Raw genomic sequence first — 8,308 nt, 5'->3', positions numbered from 1 at the left:
AAGAAAGTGCCTGTTTAAATACCAAGGCTTTTGTCTCTTAATTGATCTGGAAGCGACACTTAAAAATACAGCACACTTCCTGAATAAATGCAGCCAATATTAATGACAACCACGGAGAAGAGTCACACATAGAGCTGTACAGGAGACAGACCCCAGAGCTCCACAGGTTGTTATTGAGAGAGTATGTCCATCAAGTGATGCTGTAACCGTGCTTATTCATCTTCTCCTAGCAACTCTACACAGTGGGTAACTGCCAATTTAACCAGGGAAAACACAGCAGCTGCGTTCAGCCCGCTCTGTGAATCCTTTGAGGATTAAAAAATAAATAAAATGAAATGGGTGTGAATGCATGTGTGTGAGTGTTGAAGGCAAAGTGTGTGTGTGTGTGTGTGTGTGTGTGTGTACGTACAGTGAGAAGAGAGATTAGAGAAAATGATGCTGTGGTGTTTGTGCATGTTAGGAGAAAAATGAGAGAAAGTGGACATAAAAGGAATCAGAACTGACTGTCTGCCAAGCTTTCTTTGAAACAGGCACAGATCCTGAGTGGACCTTCGTAATATCTGTTGCTATCTGCAAGCTGCTTAGAAAAATATCCTCCAAAGTATTGTCTCTTCTTATTCAGAGACTCACACGCAATTTTGCTCATTTGTCCTTGAGGGTTTGCCCATTGCCTGGATTCTTAAGGCTTCATGTATCCAAAGACATTTAGGTAATAGCAATCCAATACTTAGTGACTTTTTCAATGTTTACATATTGTTATGAGGACTTAATTCATATAGCCTTTTAAAAAGTCTTACGGGAAATGTTATAAGACATTGCTATTTAACTGTTGAAAAAATACAAACAAATGTTCTAGATTTGCAAACCGAGTCTTTGAAGTGAGGGTGGTTGTCTTATTGGTAAGAAACTTCCAATTAAAAAAAAAAAATACTTCTAAAACAAAACAAAAAAGTATTTCTGCCCAAAAGTCACTGGTGCCACCTTGTAGTCAAAGCTGCAATATAAATGTACAAAGGACATTTGCAAAACTACAAAAATGCCTTCTAATTTGTAAATGAGAGGACATTAACTCAAGCAAGCGTCAGGTTGAATTTCTCAGAAAAGTTATTTCCTGAACACAAACAAGCATAGCATCATCAGTGTCCAAACACCTCTCTCCACTCAGACTCACTTCTCTGAGCAGCTGTTCAAGTTGTCAAAACATATTGATAAGATACTATTACCTAAGTGCTCATCTTCGCTCAGAAGGTCACAATTTTACCTCTACTGTATCCTCATTTATTATCTTAGACACCTTCACTTAGTAAACTTCTATATAATTTTTCTTAATGGATAATGAACAAACCACCTGAATTCTGCTAAGATGGACCATAGACCAAAATATGTATAAAATGCCATTATTACTTATGACTTAAAATACCAAAGTCTTTGAATATACAATAACACCTTTCCCATAAATAACTCTCTAAACGTGTCATGAAATTCCAAACCTTTCCATTGACCAGTTGGCCAATAATGTTACAAGATACCAAATGCAGACTCTGCGATCCAGATGAGAAGTCTCTGTCCACTAAGACATCCCATTTGCCCTACTTTCACTCTGTTAAGCCTACCCTATCTCATCGTTTAAGATGATAGGGCATAGTGATTAAGTTATTTGATACAAAAACTGTTCAATTTTTTCATTAAATGTTTCATAAAATAAAAAACATTAATGATAAACCAAATAGAACAGCTCATTGTTTGAATCCTTGGCCAAGACAATTTTCAATCTTAGTAGCAAAATGTTCTGCTAAAGTACAGAATAGAACGCATTTCCTTAGTTTATAACTAATCTTTGAGTACAATGACGATGTAAAAATGCAACAAATCACATTGAAAATCTCAACAGCTGAGTGAGGATGTTCAGCTTTCTCCAAAGAATATATCAAGGAACATTGATCTGTTTTGCTCATCAATTTAAGCTAAAATTTAAAGCTTCTGGAAAATGAGTAAGAGCAGGATGGGTTCTTATAAATCAAGGTATATCACAGTAAAATATCCACTGTAAGTTCTGGGAAGAAAGGAGGAGAGCCGAGCAAACACACTGAAGACAGAACAAACTGGAGCTAGCATGCATCTTACCTCCTCGGCAATCCTCCTTGCTTTAACTATATTTGGGGCAAGTTCTTTTGATTATGATTAGTTCTTTTAAAGCCTATTTTGCCTGTGATTTATCAGGAATGGTGACAGAAGTTTATAGATCGACTTTAGTATTTGCAGATGCCAAAGTGACATTCAGTACGTTCTATATCGAAAGTTCCTGGACTGAGTGGACTGGGGTGTGGGGGTGGGGATGGGGACTTTGGAGCTGCAAAGTTTGGCCGTGGCAGCCAATAGGTTTGGGCGACTTCTCGGCCACTGGTGGTGTTCTTAGGGGTTCCTCCTGGTCCTGTTAATGTCAGGGCCAAGCCCAGGCAGAATGGCACCCTAGAGCCTGGCCTTGCTGGGCTAGTGGTGGGAGGGGGCTGGGGCGGGGATCAGCCATGTCGGAAGTGACACGGAGTCTGCTTGCAACAGCGCTGGGGCGCCAGTCTTAGAAGAGGCTCCGACTTTGACTATTGGGGCCAGCAGGTGAAGGCGATGGACAAGTAGACCCAGGCAAGGTACAATCATTCTGAATTCACAGAAGAACAAAAGAAAACCATAGGCAAAATTGCCACATGTTTGGAATTGCGAAGTGCAGCATTACAGTCCACACAGTTCCAAGAAGAGTTTAAACGGAAGGACCTGAAGAAGCTAGAACCAATCCTGAAGAATATTCTTACATATAATAAGGAATTCCCATTTGATGTTCAACCTCTCCGATTAAGACGGATTTGGGCACCTGGTGAAGAAGAGAATTTGCAATTTGAAGAAAATGAAGAAAGAGGCGCTGGAGCAGGACCTCCTGATTCTCTCTCTGTTAGAGTTTCCGGTACTTTATTGCCACGGTTGCCATCAGAACCAGGGTTGACGTTACTCACTATCAGGACTGAGAAAATTGGTCTGAAAGATGCGGGGCAGTGCATCGATCCATACATCACAGTCAGCGGGAAAGATTTGAGTGGCATAGATTTAACTCTCGTACAAGATACTGCTGAGGCTTCAAGTAAAGAAGTTTCTTGTGTTCACTTTAATGTGGACATTGAGTCCAGAAACACGTTGAGAAGTTAACCAAAGGTGCTGCCTTCTTCTTTGAATTCAAATATTACAAGCTTAAAAAAAGGTTTACCAGGGCCAAGTGTTTTGCCTTCATGGAAATGGATGGAATTAAACCTGGGTCAATCGTAATAGAACTATACAAGAAACCCACTGAGTTTAAGAGAAAGAAACTGGAATTATTGACCAAGAAACTACTTTATCTTCATCTACATCAAACTTTGAACAAGGAATGATCCTGATACAAATAACCAAGAACTTGAGTGAATTTTACCACGCATCATAGCTCTGTGTAACATAATCACCCTTCAACAGGCAGGAAGTGAGCCCTACCCATGCCAGCTGACCAAGCAAGTCTATTGCACAGCCGGACCCCAGAACAGAAGTTCAGCACGTCACTGAGCTATCACTCCTATGGATACAGGTTTATTGTAGATTTGGAAACATTTTCACTTTTCTATTAATTGTGCAATTAATAGTCTATTTTCTCATTGCCAGTACTCCCGTTTCCTGGACAGTACTGTTGTGGTAGATGTGCCGAACTTCAGACAATGCAGCAAGAAAAATGTGCTAGAGTTTACATCTCTGCTCACTTCTGCTCCAGTATGCTCTTCTGGTTTAAATGTCACGCTGTGAGTTGAGGTGGGTAGAACTGCTCTGAGAGGAAATGGACTGGTTACATTGCCTGATGCTGTGGGTCTCCTGCATACCTGGCCAGATGAGAATCCCACATTGAGTGTTCCCCAGATAACCAGATTGATTTCCTGAAGAGAGCACATGGGTGGTCAGGTGGGTTATCTGTTCTTCTCTATTGTACTGCTAATCCTCTCCGGTAGATTGAATTCTAAACTATGTTTACAACATCTTTGAAATTGTATCATTTAGGAACAGTTGAGTCAGATGTTAAGATGCTGCAGGATAGCTGCTGCTTTCCTGACTGCCTGTTGTAAGGCCGCATACCTCTCCTTAGTATGCAAAAATCTGGAAAGACTATCTATTTTTTTAATCTAGGTAGATACGATTGCCATTTATTTCCTATTTAGAAATACAGTCATTCATCCACATGAAAATATGCAAGTCATTAGTTTATTTTGAATGGACCATTTATTTTTGGTATAATGAGGCATTCCGACCATGACTGCCTTTGCCAGTTTTAAGGCTCTTTCCAGTGTGAACATATGTATAATTTTAAACGATGCAGAAGTGTTTGTAATAGACCTTGGGCAATCCCAGAACAAGCCAAGACCTCACCTCTGTATTTCACTCAGATCTGAAGTAAATCCTTGTAGGTGTGGGAATGTAGCTCAGTGACAGTGACAGAGAGCTTCTCTTATGTGTACCATGCTCCCCAGTACCACAAAAATAAAGAAATAAATGAAAAAATTTAAAGGCAAAAAAAAAAAAAAAAAAAAAAACTTTGAAAGAAAAAAAAGTTCCTGGATTGGAATTTCTGTTCTTTCACTGTAAGAGCAATGTGGTTTAAAAAAAAAAAATGATTGCATGTCTCTTTTTTTTTTTTATGTCTCTTTCTACATATAAAAATTAGGTTAATATCATCATCTTCCTCATGAGTCTGATACAGTAAATAAGTTAGCACACAAAGTGTTTTAAAAGCGCATATGGTTGCAGATAGCCTAGCATAGCTGTTTTTAAGAGGCTCCACCCAGCAGCTGACCAAACAGAATCAAAGACCCATAGCCAAGCATTAATGGGAGCATAGAAAGTCTTGTAGAAGAGTTACAGGAAGGACTGGAGAACATGGAGGGGATAGGAACACAACAGGAAGACCAACAGAGTATACTAACCTGGACCATTGGGGGATCCCAGAGACTTAACCACCAACCAAAGAGCACACATGGGCTGGACCTATGCCTCCCCACCACCACTCTCTGCACATATGTAGCCAATGTATAGCTTGGCTTCATGCAGGACCCATAACAACTGGGGTGGGAGCTGTCCCTGATTCTGTTGCCTGCCTGTGGATATTGTTCTGCTAACTGTGCTGTCTTGTCTAGCCTCAGTAGGGGAGGATGTGCCAGGATGGGTTGGTACCCAGGGGGTCCTCTTTCTTCTCAGAGGAGAAGGGGACATTGGGTAGGGGAGGAGCTGTGTGAGGGGGAGGCTGCATTCAAGATGTGAAGTTAATTAATTAATTAATTAATGGAAAAAATAAAATAGCATCTGGCACATAATGATTGCTTTATGATTTTAACCTTTTATGATTTTTGATACAGCTTTAATCTTTTATTACTTATATTGTATTTATTTATCCATCAGGTTTACTAATAGTAAACCTTACCCAGTTCATTTGGTGTGAAGTATCACTGTATTTTATTAAGTGATGGTGCTAATTTTGTTTAGAAAGTATATCGTTATTTGTAAGTAAATTTGTTTTAATTATTTGAAGCAATAATGGTACTCAGTGTAAGACAACAGATGATAAAAGCTTGAAAAAATAATATGAAGCTTTCAATATCATAGCCACAAATCATCACTAGGAGTTAAAAATAAATTGTGATATATTCAAAACCACCAATCTCTGAAAGTATACCACTTAAATATTCTTTTGTAACAATTATACAAATGTATACATTTGAAACATAGAAAAATACAGTGACTAAATCAGATGTATGAATCTAACTTAGCAATAGAAGTTATACATATTGCTCCGAGCTGATGAGGAAGGGCTGAGAAGAAATGAGTTTAAATTATATCAAAAAGCCATACAGACTGAAATATGACTCCAAGGAAAAGTCGATTAAACTCCGAAAGAATTTGAACAAGCTAAAAGTATTATTTCATTTATAAAACATTTTTATGCCTTTTTAAACTAAAAATTTTAAGTTCTCATATAAAGTGATGGGTCCTCTTACTTTGGTAACTTCATGCCTGTCAGTATGATTTGTCTCATTCATTCTTGGGATTATTTCCTCCATAATTAGCGTCCTTCCAGAGAGCCCTTAGTTCTATGTAGATCTTTTAAGTTTTGGCCCATGTTTTCCTCTTGCAGTTTCAAAGTTTCAGGAATAACATTAGTGTCTTCGATCCATATTTACTCAGAGTAAGGCATGTGGAGCTAATGTAATTCCACTTGTGGATATCCAGTTTTTCTGCACCATTTACTGAAGAGACTGTCTTTTTCTATCATATACTTTTGATACCTTTGTTAAAAATTAAGAGACAACAACTGTGTGAGTTTGTTCCTAAGACATCTACTCTATTGTGGAGGTGTGCTGGTTTTCTGCTAGTACTGAACATTCTGTTACTCTGATTCCTCTGCATAATTTGAGATCTGTACTGTGATCCTTACAATGTTCTTCTTTCTGATTTGGATCTACGTAGCCATTTGGAGTCTTTGTGCCTCCATATAAATTTTTGGATTGTTCTTCTAATTGCAAGAATTATATTGGAATTTTATAGGGATTTTGTTGAGTCTTTATATCATGAGCCATTTTTACAACACTAATCCTGGTACCTTTTAATCATGGGTCTTCCATTTTATGATTTGCTTCCATTTCTTGTTCTTCAGTATGATAACATTTTGATTGTAGAAGTCTTTCACCTCCATAGTCAGATTTATTACTAATTATTTTATTTTTAAGCTACGTGAATGGCATTTTTCTCTAATTTTTTTCAGCAAGTTTACTATTGATATACAGAAAGACTACTAATGATTTTTGTATGTTGATCTTGTTTGCATCCTGCTACTCAGGCATGCTATTTTTTTAGTTCACAAGAAAATTAATACAGAAAAGGTCAGGCAAGATGACTGTCTGTAAAGATGTATGCCACAAAGCCTGACAACCTCAGTTTGATCTGTGAAATGCACGTTGTGGAAGGAGAGAATCACCCTCTAAAAGGGGTTTTCTCATCCCCACATATGGCCATAGTCTTCGCATGTGCATGTGTGTGTGCGCACGGGCACACACACACACACACACACTAAATAAATGAATGAATAAATAAATAAATAAATAAATAAATAAATAAATAAATAAATAAATAAATGTATTTTAAACTAAGAAAAACATTTGGTTTAACAATTGGCAAAATAGAAGATTTTCATGCCAAAATTAACACCAGAACTAAAACTTTTTTAAAAACCTGATAAACATATTTCAAAAGACACAGCTGCATCTATATGTATTGAAAATGTCCAAATGTAAGGGTCTGAGAAACAACAATTGTAATAAAATTATAGCAAGTATAGTAACATGTGACATTGTATATTAATAGCTATATGGGGAACATGAGAAAGGGGCTTTAACTTGTAAAAGAAAAAAAAAAGAGAGCTTGAAACAGGGACCTCTGAGGAAAAGCCAGAAACCACACCAAATCAATCTGTAGATAAGACTATATAATGTTTCAAACATATACTTAGAATAAAAAAAATTCTCCCTCTCTCTTTAATCTCTCAGAGATGGGAAAAACTGAATCCTTTGACGGTTTTAATTATCTGTGCTTTTGAATTAAAACTTACTCTACCAGCAAACAAAACAAGACAACCACAGGCTGATGATGCCCCTGGCAACCAACATAAATAAGAGAATCAAACTTCTTGAGAGGGATAAATTTACAAACATAGTGCTATAAATTGTTACAAGTAAATTTCAACCAAATGTTAGTTACAAATTCAAAACTGTAAATCTCATCAATCAACTTATTGTGAGTAAAAAGTGATAGACCCCACAGACTTTAAATACTGGAGTTGTCTAGCATTAGATCTATGTTCAAGCTCTTCTTTTCCTTTCTTTCTTTCTTTAAATTAAGCAAGTTTATTTCATCTTTTTTTAATACTCCACATTTTATTCGCCTCCAGGTTGAAAGAAAGTAAGTCAAAATGTAAGTGAGAAAAACAATCCATTGTGTGTTGAAATGATCTTACCATTAGGAAAAGAAGTGTGGATACTACAGTTCTACTCAAAAGGGTGAAGAAAATAATCTTGGGGAGTAGAGGGAGCAAGGGATCTAGGAGGGAAAAGGGGGGACCAGTTCAGAAAAGGGAGGATAGGAGATGGGGGAGAAGTACAGACGGTCAGGAATTACAAGGGAGATTTGTAGCAGTAGGGGAGGGTAACTGGGGGTAGCCACTAGAAAATCCTAAGAGGTTCCCAGGACCCCAACAGGG

At 37.6% G+C, this 8,308-nt stretch overlaps 1 pseudogene; it reads left to right on the top strand.

Moving 5' to 3' along the window:
• Positions 1–2,525: 2,525 nt before the first annotated feature.
• LOC110290462 (axin interactor, dorsalization-associated protein pseudogene) lies at positions 2,526–3,416 on the top strand (annotated as a pseudogene).
• The last annotated feature ends 4,892 nt before the right edge of the window (positions 3,417–8,308 follow it).

This window comes from Mus caroli, unplaced genomic scaffold (genome assembly GCF_978045245.1).
Source record: "Mus caroli unplaced genomic scaffold, Mus_caroli_1 scaffold_2, whole genome shotgun sequence".
In the NCBI taxonomy this organism is placed as follows: Eukaryota; Metazoa; Chordata; class Mammalia; order Rodentia; family Muridae; genus Mus; species Mus caroli.
The sequence above is the reverse complement of the archived record's forward strand: the minus strand, read 5'-3'. Positions and strand labels throughout refer to the sequence as shown.